General features: G+C 39.4%; 1 protein-coding gene across 5 annotated transcripts in view; it reads left to right on the forward strand.

Moving 5' to 3' along the window:
* Positions 1-12,402, forward strand: part of LOC123368613 — a 101,193-nt gene that overhangs the window by 70,676 nt on the left and 18,115 nt on the right. For 4 of the 5 annotated variants that reach the window (XM_045013545.1, XM_045013547.1, XM_045013546.1 and 1 more), the window contains one exon: positions 9,397-9,493. The exons of the other annotated variant lie outside the window; for it this stretch is intronic. The gene's annotated coding sequence lies outside the window, so the exon portion shown is untranslated. Of the gene's footprint in view, positions 1-9,396; positions 9,494-12,402 lie in introns of those variants that run through there. 5 annotated transcript variants of the gene reach the window in all.

Below are 12,402 nucleotides of genomic sequence, written 5' to 3' on the forward strand. Positions count from 1 at the left end.
AAAGCTATTTAGACTTTCAGTACATTAACAAAATTATTGTGAACTTTGTTCACAATACACACAGGACAACATTTTTAAAAATGAGAGCTTAAAATTAGACTCCTAACCCCATATTTAGGCACTTAACAGTGGGATTTTTCAAAAATACCTACATCATTTAAGAGTACAAGTCCCATTGACCACAAACGTTAAAAAATCTTACGCAGGAATACAACAAGATTGAAGCATTTAATCTTTCTTGACTTGTGGAAGTTCAATAGATGGGAAATGTTGGTTGCAAATACAGCTCAGGCTATTTGCCTATCAATTTTTTGTTTGAGTTTGTGTTGTTCTCTCAGTAGGAATGATAATGAGGCCTTGCACTTATCTTTTGCATTACAGATGACCATTTAAGTGTGAAACTTCTTAGTAGAAAAAAATCTTGTACAATCTGAAATTCTGCTAACAATTAAGAAACTAATTAAAGAAAAAAGTACAACAAAACATCCACTGTAGCAATTTAAGACTATAAAATGAAAAGTACAGAACTAACAACCTGTAATTTAAAAACTCTTTATTTAGATTGAAAACTGATGTAAATAAAAAGTTTATTTTTAATTTGTATTCAAACTAGATAGGCTCCTGCTTACCCTTCTTTCTCTCTCATTGATTTCAGATAAAGTTAAAATAACTCCACCCGCCCTCTCCCCCGCACCCCCCCAAAAAAAAGGGCAGCAAAAGGGGAGTAACTCTTTACTTCTCTCTGTTTCATTGGGCAGGGGGAAGGTGACTTATTATCGCCTACCTTAAGAAAATGCAGAATTTTAGGGACTGTCTCTCACTCCCCCTCTCCACCAGCTCTCAAAGGCAAGTGTGCAGGTAGTAGGCTTCCAGATCTTTCCCAGAGAAAGACAACAGGTAGGACTGGAGAGCGACTGTTTGGTGAAAGAGGGGCCACATGAGCTAGTGGGGTCTTCTGTAGGTTTGGATAAAAGCATTAAGCTTTTGAAACTTTTCCAGACTCCCCAAGCACTTGATTTATAATACAGAAATTGGTTTGCACCATGCTTTTATGTGTAGTTTGGCCATGGTGAAACTGGTTTGAGGCATGATTTTACATGATTGGCTCTGTTTAATAAAAAAAAAAATTGAAATTTTACAGAAAATGAAATTGAGGATTTGACATTAATGGGAAATGAATTAGTTATTTTTTTGTGTGCCAAATTTCACCAAAGAATTCTTTGCCAATGTTGATGAGCCCTATAAAATTTGACATAAAGGAAAAATAGTTTCTAAGCCAAATGTTCTGTAGTCTTTCATGAGGTGTTGGCTAGTGTTTAAGGACTTGTCTACATACAATTTTTGTATCACTGAACTATATATCTGCATAGAAACAGATTTCTATACAGGAACAAGCTGTGCTAATATAAAATACCTTTCTTTATACCAGAATAATTTTATTGACACTAGAGGATTGCACTAATTTAACAATATCCATTTCTAAATTAAATTGATACAAAATGTGTGTAGACCAGCATTAACAGATACTTTGTTTAAACACAGATAAGATTAAACTTATATTCCAATAGGTGTGTTTAGGTTGTGATGATAATATAATGTACATGATTAGAAACATCTTCAGAAAGGGCTAAAACAACAAATGATTTTTACATGACCATTGGATTTACTACAGTTGTATTTATTTCTTCCAACCTTTTTAGATCCCATCTCAATCTCTGGAAAATTTACAATAATTAAAATGGACTTTACCAAATATTTGTTTATAGACATTAAAAAAAATCTATTAGAATTTGTAGAGTCCCATAAGCTGGTTTAAGCCAGTCAGTAGATTTTACTCCAGATCAGTGTTGAGGTACATAGGCAGGAAATATGGATAGTTTAGACTGCTGTACTTGGGGAAAACTGAACATTTCAAGCTCTAGGGCCATCAGTTGGCACCTTTCAACACCATTGAATTCACTAAGAATTAAACTGGGGCGGGGGAGGAAATCAGTAGATTTTTTGTTTTTAAAGAAAAAACATCTCTCAAAATGACTGACTGTGACAATAGACTGTATTGTCACAAGAAAGTCTTTGCTAATCTCATAAAGCATCTGTTATGAATATTCTTCACCTCCCCCATTCCTGTTTGCCGCCAGAAGCAGCTTATAAATGTTTAGTTGAACACTCTCAACCAAATTTTGCTTGCGGTTAAACCAGTGTAAATCAGGAATAACTCCATTGATTTTGTTAGAATTACTGCAGGTTTACGCACATGTAAATGAGAGCCAAACTGGGTCCAATTCTTCCCTAAGTTGCACCCTTACTGCCCAGATCAGTAGCAGAACTCCACCAGTGTCAATGGGAAGTGTGTGCCTCAGATGAGTCTGTCCATAGTTTGCCAAATGAATTATTATAAACAGATTTGAACAACTATTTTTTTACAAAACAAACAAGTCAGCAGACTCCATTCTCCTAGTGCTTTATTCAGGAAATAAAATCAAGTTAATTATTATGAAACTAACCTCCCACCCCCATACACACACATAATTGCTTCCAGCTTGCTGATTATTACCCTTTCCTAAATTGATGGGGGGGGGGGAAGATATCTACATACAGGGGACCAGATCCTCATTTTCTGTAAATTGACATAGCTCCATCAGAGTAAATAGAGCCGTGCTGATTTACATGAGGTGAGGCTCTGGCCCACTATAATTTTTACTTTCTTTTAAAAAACAAAACGCTATGTGATTGTGTAACCCAAATTGCAACATAAGCCAGCATTTTCAGTTTTATAAGTGAGATATGTGCCCTCTACGTGATTTTAAAATATTTTCACTTAGATGTTTTCCTTATCTTCAGACCCAGTCTTCAGAGCAACTTTTTACTGTACCAGTACCATGACAAATGCAGAAACTATGCCAAAAAGAAAACATCACACACATCATAGAATCATAGAATCTCAGGGTTGGAAGGGACCTCAGGAGGTCATCTAGTCCAACACCCTGCTCAAAGCAGGACCAAACCCAACTAAATCATCCCAGCCAGGGCTTTGTCAAGCCTGACCTTAAAAACCTCTAAGGAAGGAGATTCCACTACCTCCCTAGGTAACCCATTCCAGTTCTTCACCACCCTACTAGTGAAAAAGTTTTTCCTAATATCCAACCTAAACCTCCCCCTCTGCAACTTGAGACCATTACTCCTTGTTCTGTCATCTTCTACCACTGAGAACAGTCTAGATCCATCCTCTTTGGAACCCCCTTTCAGGTAGTTGAAAGCAGCTATCAAATCCCCCCTCATTCTTCTCTTCTGCAGACTAAACAATCCCAGTTCCCTCAGCCTCTCCTCATAAGTCATGTGCTCCAGCCCCCTAATCATTTTTGTTGCCCTCCGCTGGACTCTCTCCAATTTATCCACATCCTTCTTGTAGTGTGGGGTCCAAAACTGGACACAGTACTCCAAATGAGGCCTCACCAGTGCTGAGTAGAGGGGAATGATCACATCCCTTGATCTGCTGGAAATGCCCCTACTTATACAACCCAAAATGCCATTAGCCTTCTTGGCAACAAGGGCACACTGTTGACTCATATTCAGCTTTTCGTCCACCGTAACCCCTAGGTCCTTTTCTGCAGAACTGCTGCCCAGCCATTCGGTCCCTAGTCTGTAGCAGTGCATGGGATTCTTCCGTCCTAAGTGCAGGACTCTGCACTTGTCCTTGTTGAACCTCATCATATTTCTTTTGGCCCAATCCTCTAATTTGTCTAGGTCCCTCTGTATCCTATCCCTACCCTCCAGTGTATCAACCACTCCTCCCAGTTTAGTGTCATCTGCAAACTTGCTAAGGGTGCAGTCCACACCATCCTCCAGATCGTTAATGAAGATATTGAATAAAACTGGCCCCAGCACCGACCCTTGGGGCACTCCACTTGATACCGGCTGCCAACTAGACATGGAACCATTGATCACTACCCGTTGAGCCCGACCATCTAGCCAGTTTTCTATCCACCTTACCGTCCATTCATCCAGCCCATACTTCTTTAACTTGCTGGCAAGAATACTGTGGGAGACTGTATCAAAAGCTTTGCTAAAGTCCAGAAATAGTACATCCACTGCTTTCCCCTCATCCACAGAACCGGTTATCTCGTCATAGAAGGCAATTAGGTTAGTCAGGCATGACTTGCCCTTGGTGAATCCATGCCGACTGTTCCTGATCACTTTCCCCTCCTTTAAGTGGTTCAGGATTGATTCCTTGAGGACCTGTTCCATGATTTTTCCAGGGACTGAGGTGAGACTGACTGGCCTGTAGTTCCCTGGATCTTCCTTCTTTCCTTTTTTAAAGATGGGCACTACATTAGCTTTTTTCCAGTCATCCGGGACCTCCCCCGATCACCATGATTTTTCAAAGATAATGGCCAATGGCTCTGCAATCTCATCGGCCAACTCCTTTAGCACCCTCAGATGCAGCGCATCCGGCCCCATGGACTTGTGCTCGTCCAGCTTTCCTAAATAGCCCCGAACTACTTCTTTCTCCACAGAGAGCTGGTCACCTCCTCCCCATATCGTGCTGCAGAGTGCAGCTGTCTGGGAGCTGACCTTGTCTGTGAAGACAGAGGCAAAAAAAGCATTGAGTACACTAGCTTTCTCCACATCCTCTGTCACTAGGTTCCCTCCCTCATTCAGCAAGGGGCCCACACTTTCCTTGACTTTCTTCCTGTTGCTAACATACCTAAAGAAACCCTTCTTGTTACTCCTAACATCTCCGGCTAGCTGCAACTCCAAGTGTGATTTGGCCTTCCTGATTTCACACCTGCATGCCTGAACAATACTTTTATACTCCTCCCTGGTTATTTGTCCAATCTTCCACTTCTTGTAAGCTGTTATTTTGTGTTTAAGACGAGCAAGGATTTCACTGTTAAGCCAAGCTGGTCGCCTGCCATATTTACTTTTCTTCCTACACATTGGGATGGTTTGTTCCTGCAACCTCAATAAGGTTTCTTTGAAATACAGCCAGCTTTCCTCGACTCCTTTCCCCGTCATGTTATTCTCCCAGGGGACCTTGCCCATCAGTTCCCTGAGGGAGTCGAAGTCTGCTTTTCTGAAGTCCAGGGTCTCTGTTCTACTGCTTTCCCTTTTTCCTTGTGTCAGGATCCTGAACTCGACCATCTCATGGTCACTGCCTCCCAGGTTCCCATCCACTATTGCTTCCTCTACTATTTCTTCCCTGTTTGTGAGCAGCAGGTCAAGAAGAGCTTTTCCCCTAGTTGGTTCCTCCAGCACTTGCACCAGGAAATTGTCCCCTACGCTTTCCAGAAACTTCCTAGATTGTCTGTGCACTGCTGTATTGCTCTCCCAGCAGATATCGGGTGATTAAAGTCACCCATGAGAACCAGGGCCTATGATCTAGCAACTTCTGTTAGTTGCTGGAAGAAAGCCTCGTCCACCTCATCCCCCTGGTCCGGTGGTCTGTAGCAGACTCCCACCACGACATTACCCTTGTTGTTCATACTTCTAAATTTAATCCAGAGACACTCAGGTTTTTCTGCAGTTTCATACTGGAGCTCTGAGCAGTCATACTGCTCTCTTACGTACAACGCAACTCCCCCACCTTTTCTGCCCTGCCTGTCCTTCCTGAACAGTTTATATCCAGTTTATATCCATGGAGATCTGTAAGGGGCAATGAGAAACAGGAAGGCAGTTGTTCCCAAAAACGGGTGAAGTCTGATAGAATATAAAAGGGGCTGACTCCCTGAGAGATGTTTCTTTCCTACCATTTCCAAATTAGACAGTATAAGTTAATAATGCCAAAGACATCAATAATTTGCACATCAGTGAATGGCTTCCCTTCCACATCTCAGTTTATTTATGCATATAAAGCATCACAATTCACCTAAGATCACAAATGAATAATATATGTGTAGACTTAAAAATAACCAATATATAATATAATAAAACATTTGAAAATCAATTCTTCCTTTATTTATCTGCTCAACTGAATTCAGATATTTCCCGTGCTATAGCTGATAACATTGCTAAAGCAAAGTAAGTACTGTTGGAACTCGGAGCTGCCTTCACAGTTAGGTGCTAGTCATGACTTCAACTGGAAATAAGGAATCCTGTAGATAGATGCCAGCAGTTATAAAGGGGTTGGGTTTTTTTGTTTCATTTTTGCATAATATACAGTCATGTTGAGATCAATTCTTCTGATTTGTCCTGAATTTTTTTCCCAGCATTGTTGTTTATCTGGTATCCAGGCTGCATGAAAACTATTTAAAAACACCATAATGTAGGCTCAAACGAAATGTATACCCCCAAATAAAAATGCTACCATGGATAAACAGCAGAGTAAAAAAGGTGGTTAGGGGCAAAAAGGCATCCTTTAAGAATTGGAAGTCATATCCTACTGAGCAAAATAGAAAGCAACATAAACTCTGGCTAGTAAAGAGTAAAAGTATAATTAGGCAGGCCAAAAGAGAATTTGAAGAGCAACTAGAAAAAGATATAAAAACTAACAGCTAAATTTTTTTTAAGTACATTGTAAACAGGAAGTCTGCCAAACAGTCGGTGGGACTACTGGACTATCAAGATGCTAAAGGAGCACTCAAAGAAGACAACGTGTAGAAGCAAAATGAATTCTTTGCATCAGTCTTCACTGTAGAGGTTGTGAGAGATTCTGACACCTCAGATATTCTTTTTAGGTGACAAATCTGAGGAACTGACCCAGATTGAGGTGTCAGGAGAGAAGATTTTGAAACAAATTGATAAATTAAACAGTAAAATAAGTCACCAGGACCAGCTGGTATTCACCCAAGAGTTCAGAAGGAACTTAAATATGAAATTGCAGAACTACTAACTGGGGTATGTAATTTATTTCTTAAATCAGCCTCTGTATCAGATGACTGGCAGATAGCTAATGTGATGCCGATTTTTATTTTTTATTTTTAAAAAGGCTCCTGAGGCAATCCTGGCAATTACAGGTTGGTAAGCCTAATTTCAGTACCAGGCAAATTGGATGAAACTATAATAAAGAACAGAATTATCAGACACACATGAACACGATATATTGGGGAAGAATCAACACGGCTTTTGGAAAGGAAAACCATGCCTCACCCATCTATTAGAATTCTTTGAAGAAGTCAACAAGTACTTAGACAAAGGTGAACCAGTTGATATAGTGAACATGGACTTTCAGAAAGCCTTCAACAAGATTCCACACCAAAAGCTCTTAAGTAAAGTAAACATCATGGGAAAAGAGGGAAGGTCCTCTCATGGATCAATAACTGTTTCCTATCTTTTAACCAAAGGATAGGAATGCATGATCAGTTTTCACAACGGAGAGAGGTAAATAGTGGGGTCCTCCAAGGATCTGTACTGGTACCTGTACTGTTCAGCATATTCATAAGTGACCTGGAAAAGAGGGTGAATAGTGAGGTGGCAAAATTTACAGATGATGCAAAATTACTCAAGATAGTTAAGTCTAAAGCTGACTGCAAAGAGTTACAAAGGGATCTCACAAAAACAGGGTGACTGAGCAACAAAATGGCAGATGAAATTCAGTGTTGATAAATGCAAAGTAATGTACATTGGAAAACATAATCCCAACTACACCTCTACCTTGATATAATGCCACCCGATATAACATGAATTTGGATATAATGTGGTAAAGCAGTGCTCCAGGGGGGCGGGGCTGTGCACTCCGGTGGATCAAAGCAAGTTCGATATAACGCGATTTCACCTATAACACAGTAAGATTTTTTTTGGCTCCCGAGGACAGCGTTATATTGAGGTAGAGGTGTATATGTACAAAATGATGTGGTCTAAGTTAGCTATTACCACTCAAAAGAAAGATCTTAGAGACATTGTGGATAGTTCTCTGAAAACATCTGCTCAATGTGCAATAGCAGTCAAAAAGCTAACAATGTTAGGAACAATTAGGAAAGGAATATATACTAAAACAGAAAATATCATAATCCCACTATGTAAATCCATGGTATGCCCATACCTTGAAGAGTGCATACAGTTCTGGTTGTCTCAAAAAAGACAGTGGAATTGGAAAAGGTAGAGAAAGGCAACACAAATTATTAGGGTTATGGAACAGCTTCCATATGAGGAGAGATTAAAAGGACTGGAGATGTTCATCTTAGAAAAGAGATGCCGAGGAGGAGATATGAAACAGCTCTAAAAAGGCATGAATGATGTGGAGAAAGTGAACAGGGAGGTTTTATTTACTCCTTCACATAACATAAGAACCAGGAGGCACCTAATGAAATTAATAGGCAGCAGGTTTAAAACTAACATAAGGAAGTACATCACACAACAGTCAACCTGTGGAACTCATTGCCAGTGGATGTTATGAAGGTCAAAAGAATAACTTGCTTCAAAAAAGAATTAGATAAATTCATGGAGGATATATCCATCAGTGGCTATTAGCAAAGAGGATCAGAGATGCAACCCCATGCTTTGTGTATCTGTAAACCTCTGACTTCCAAAAGCTGGGACTGGGCAATAGGGGATGGATCACTTGATAATTGCCCCATTCTGTTCATTCTCCCTGAAGCATCTGGCACTGGCCACTGATGGAAGACAGGATACTGGACTAGATGGACAATTGGTCTGACCCGTATGGCCATTCTTATGTTCTTATAACTATTTGAATGTAAACAATAAACCCTTTTTTGTTGTGACAGAGCTCTCAAGGGCATCTGCAATTACAAGACAAACTCAATAACATTCTCACTCATTCATTCACATAAATATAACATATACCCCTGAAACCTTTTATCTCTACTTGTTATAACAGATGTCAACATAGCTTGCATTGCTGAAAACTTTTGATGTACTGTACTGTATTCTTTAAGTAAACGAGATAAGATAGGCCAAACCATAATTAAGTTAGGTTTCTGGTTTATATTTAACTACATTATTTTTATTATTGTATTATTATTATTGGAATTGACTTTCCTAATGACTCAAAAATTGTGGAACTAGGAAATTGTAACAAACTGGAGGGTGTAAACAAACCACAAGTTTAAAAGGCAGTATTAATGGCGAAAAGAATTAACACTTATACAGAAATCAATTCTAAAGCTAAGCATCTATTGAATGAGGTTTTGGGAAGTAAGGTGAATTTCACATTGTGCGGAGGGCCAGCAAAATGCTATATACAACTTAAGTTCCTCAAAATAGGGAGTAAGTGGAATTTAAGTGGTGCAGAGCCCCAGTGCTTGTGCTCTGCACAGGGATGGAGTTCACCTATAGTGGTAAAGAGATATAGCAAATTTGGGGGAAATGATAAACTTAATACCTTTGAGCAGATGCCTGTCATTTTTTTGTAATATGTCTATCACATTCACATTTTCAGCCTTCTCACCACTTGAACTTTCAAAATGTTCTGCTGACCAAAATCCTTTCTTGCTACAGGGCTTCATCCACCCACAGGACAGGGACAGCAGTAAGTCATACCATTTGTGCCAGGGGAGCAGCTTTAAACTCTAGCTGAAATCAATACATCTCCCAGGTGACCTCACCTTGCTCCTTTCCCAGCTAGCCCTATGAATATAGTGTGGTTAACCTTAAACTTAATTTTGTTATGTGAGTGCTATGCTTTGGTGCTGTTTCTAGAGAACAAAAATATTTTATCTTCCTGTGTGAGCCATTATGTCTTATATTAGTGAGAATCTTAGTATTCAATTTAATAAATAGATTCTGGTTATTCATTTTACATAAGTTTTTCTGCTGTTCATATGCTGCTTCCTCTTACTGGCAACCTGACAGATGAATTTAGTTTATTAGGATGCAGAAGAGATGTCTTTTCCTTACAACTGGCATTAATATCTCTTAAACACATATTGCATGTTCCTCCCACCACATATCTTGATAACAGAAGGGGAAAATGATGTTGCCCCGCTAGCCTGAGCAGTTAGCTAATATTCAGGGTCTTGCAGCATTATTTTTGTTAGAAGGAAAAATGGATGATACCAGTCATATATATTCTTTGGTGTAATATTGTTTGTTTATAAAAATGTACACAAAGTTCTGTTTCCCTGAACACAGTAGAAACAAATAGCAGCAGGCAGTTTACTTGCTCACAATTTCCAAGTCTGCCCCTCCAATCAGTTCTGTACCCAAGGAGCTGTCTGTTTCCCTTGTCATTCAGGGTCGTGCTCATGACTGCTTCTCTTTCTGCGTGTCTCACAGACACACATAATTGCAAACAATCAATCCCCCAGCCCTTGCATTTGCAACCAGTCCCTGGGAAAAACCTCTTAATCTCCTGAGGATAATTCTTGCTCAGGCTTTGGCATGTGGCCCAGTGCTTTGGGCAGTAGCCTCCTATTGTTTCCAACTATCAATGTATAAAGGGTTATTATTTGCCTTGGTCCTTCCATTGAGCCTGAAGGAAGGGTGATTAGCACACCCCTTGGCTTTAACCATGACTGTGATTGTTTATAGATCAAAGATTATTTTGATGGCAGCCATTAACAACTTCTAGCGTAACAAAATTTTTTTCTCCTTGTTTCTTTTCATTACTCTACCAGTTTCCATTACTTTCACATTTAAGGTAAGTTTGGGAACATCTTGGTATAAAACAAGCTATAAGAATGTCTCTGCTCATGGGGGATCAAGGAAAATCACACATGGTTGAATTATAAAATCTAACAGCTGATGTATTTCTAAACACAAATAATTAAAAGATTTTTAGAATAGCACGTGGAAGAAAACAGACATATAATTTAACTAGGACATTTTATGGTACTGAAGGAGGTGTTCCAGGAGCCAGGGATCACAAGAGCATAGGGACACCCTGTCACATCTCTTTTTCCCTTGACATGGCCCTTGAACCAAGATCCAAGGGTGGAGTGATGTAGGAACTGCTGTGGTGGCTCTAAACCCCCAGAGATACCCAGTGAAGTGGGAATCCTTAAAGGACCAGCCAATTAAGTGTCTTTGGAGTTGCTTTGGCAACCGGAGCAGGGTGAGGATCTGGCTGAAAACATTTTATCTGTTTCTGAGTTGTACAAACATAGCTTGCACTCAAGACTTGATTCTTCTGTGCAATGGTAAAGTTCAGGTGGTATCATTTTTAATAGCATCTATAATAGGAACTATGCAAACATCTCCCATTGTATCTTAGTTGCCCTGCTTAAATGCCACATCATGGTTTGTAGGTCTTGAAAATTGGACTTGGACTCTTTGGGGTGAGACCATACCCCTGGTCTACTTTCAAATTCTATCTTTTGACACTTAGGTACCATTTAGACATATCCAAAGCCAGCCTGTCTTCTTAAACATTTTGCCCAGCATGTGTTTTTAAATATATGATTGAGGTGTCCATTACAAGGTACTAATCCAAAATCATCCCATTGATTTTGGCCTATTATGGTTTTAAGTGGGGAAATAATTCTTTTATAATAAACCGTGGAGTTTTAACATTACATTTGAGTGCATAGGGGTAGCATTTGCCCCTACTGGATTTTATACCAAATGCTTATTTCATCCATACTGCTCACTATACTCTTGTTTTTTCTAAAAGCTAAAACACATTAATGAGTATCAGAGGGGTAGCCATGTTAGTCTGGATCTGTAAAAAGCGACACAGAGTCCTGTGGCATTGTATAGACTAACAGACGTATTAGAGCATAAGCTTTCGTGGGTGAATACCCACTTCGTCAGACAAACGGATGGATGCGTCTGACGAAGTGGGTATTCACCCACGAAAGCTCATGCTCCAATACGTCTGTTAGTCTATAAGGTGCCACAGCACTCTTTGTCGCTTTTTACATTGAGTGTTTCTTCTCACACAGACTGTTTGCAATAGCTTTGGAATGTGTATGGTTAAGAGAAAATACTTATGTTGTGAAATGGAGGTTCCTGCTTTGCTGCTGTCTTCCACTATCTAAAGGGAATTAATAGTACTAGACTTCACATTAAAGAAAATACTGAATAAATCAGATGATAGAGCTGGATATCTGCTGTTGGCAGCGCTGTAGAAAGAGTGTGTGTTACACCATGTATCCTAGAGGCTTCAAAACCAGACCTCCTTTTTGTGAGACAAGTGCACAATAATACCACTAATTAGACACAGAATAGTCAGGGTTCTAGCCCAGGCAAATCACTCCATCAGACAAAAGGAATTAATTCCCAATTAATATTAATGGCTGGTCTACACAGAAAACTTGCACTGGTTTAACTTAAATTATTTTTAAAATTGATTTAGTTAAGCATAATATCCTGTGTGGACACACATATCAGTTTACAACTCACATTGATTTGGCTTAATTAATAAATAAATAGATATAAGGCTGTCATAAACTGGTTTAATTGTGACTACACAAGGGTTTGCACCAGTATAACTAAATTGATTATTTTAAGACCATTGGAGCAAGTTCTGTGTGTAGACAAGGGCTAACCATAGGAATAAAAAGG

Source organism: Mauremys mutica, chromosome 4 (assembly GCF_020497125.1).
Source record: "Mauremys mutica isolate MM-2020 ecotype Southern chromosome 4, ASM2049712v1, whole genome shotgun sequence".
NCBI lineage: Eukaryota > Metazoa > Chordata > Testudines > Geoemydidae > Mauremys > Mauremys mutica.